The following is a 1915-nucleotide window of genomic DNA, read 5'->3' on the forward strand; positions in this document are numbered from 1 at the left end:
ACCCAACATAATAGAATTGCAGGAGTGAACCCCTCTGCCTGGCCTATATGGTTTTGTATTACATCAGTAATTCTGTTATATCAATCAGACATATTCATCATAGAAAAATTTGAAAATTAAGCAACAATAATAAAATGTAAATCATCTGGATTTTCACCACCCAGACATAACCACTTACCTTCTACATATCCTTAGGCATGAAGATGCATGTGGTTAGTTTTCTTTTTTAAAAAAATAGTGCCTGATGAAAAACCTGTACCACACAAAGGCGGCGTGAGGGTTGCCAGTTCCTCGTGGAGCTTCATTGGCATGAGCCCTAATGTTAATCTTCCTTTTATTGGTAGCCTTGCTGTCTTGGTGCCACATGGTATGAGTTCTTTCTAGCCAGTGGGAAGTGAGGGGGGCAGTTGACAGGCTTTGGGCTCCCTAGTAGTCTTAACTGCCATACTCCTAGCCAGCCAATCCAAAGCCTGGGGAGCACAGAGCTAGGCCCAGGACTGGGCTGCTTAGCAGGTATTACAAAACCTGAAGCAACTGCAGGTCACACACAGCAGCACCAGTTACACAGCGAGTCCCATACTGCAGGCCTCCTCGAACTTGGGGGAACATAGGTGCCATCTTTTGTTTGGGAACAGTGGCTTTCAAGCTTGGCTGTACATTAGAATCACCTGGATAGCCCAAGCTGCAGCCTAGAAATCAATCTCAGGTTGGGCCCAAGCATCAGTATTTCTTAAAATCTTCGCAGGCCATGGCCATGTGCAATGTGGGTTGAGAATTCCAGCTTTAGGAGGTCTCACTCTTTGGACCTGCCCCACCTTGAGAAAGTGTGAATGAGTAAGGAGGCCATGGATGCCTTAGAACTCCTGTCCCTTTAGCCAGCCTGCTTGCCGGTATGAAAATATATTTCCACAGTGTCAGCTCACAGGGTCTGTTGACTGCACTGTGGAGTATCCAGGTGGGAACTTAATGAGAACACAGGGTCAAGGGCTGAATAGCCCTGAGTGGGAGCTTCTCCTGGGAAGAGGCCTAATCTTCTAACAGCCAGGCTCATTACTTACATAACCTTCACTACTTGAGAATATCAAATGAAGTCTTTCTTTGTTTGCTTTCTCTTGGTGCATATCCATCTAGAACAGCTGTTCTCAGCTGGGCTGCACATTGGAGTTACCCGAGGAGCTTCAAAAGCACTGGTGCCCACCGTGGCCTCCCATCTCCCTACTGGAATGCTAGTTTAACTTGTCAAGGGTGTGGCCTGGACTCTGGGATTCTTTATTGCTCCCAGGTGACTTGAAGCCAACGTTGAGAACCACTGTTCTAGACTTTAAAAATGAGGTTCCATTGGATGAGCCAAAGACACAGCTTATTAGTGACTGGGAACCGTGCAGGGCAGCAGGGAGCAGATGCAGACTGTCTTGAGGGGCACACACAGCTGTTATTAATGGGCCCAGAGAAGGTCCTGCTAGAGCTGAGTAAATGACCAAGTTCATGTTAAGGCATTTCCCCTTTCCCCTTTTTTTAAAATTTAAATTTAACCAGGTCCTGTTCTGGAAGAACCCACCCTGACCATCTGTGGCTTTCACTTACAGAAACATTTACACACATGGAACTCTCCTTGTTTCTCTCTACAATCTCATCACACCACTCTGGGCCTCACCCACTGTGCTCTGAACACACTGGTCTTTCTGCTCCCTGAACAGCCAAGCTCTTGGCCCTCTGTGATTTTGAGTATGCTGTGTTCTGCCTTCACGGAATGTTCTCACCTGCTTTTATGTTTCTCAGAGAGGCCTTTTGAATCTATTTAAAATAGGCTCCTCCTGCTTACATTATTCTCTAGCCCATGAAGGATTTGTTTCCTGATGACATCATGATGCATTATTAATTCTTTTGTTGTTTACTTGTTTGGTCCATTAGACTG

Source organism: Nycticebus coucang, chromosome 13 (assembly GCF_027406575.1).
Source record: "Nycticebus coucang isolate mNycCou1 chromosome 13, mNycCou1.pri, whole genome shotgun sequence".
Lineage (NCBI taxonomy): Eukaryota > Metazoa > Chordata > Mammalia > Primates > Lorisidae > Nycticebus > Nycticebus coucang.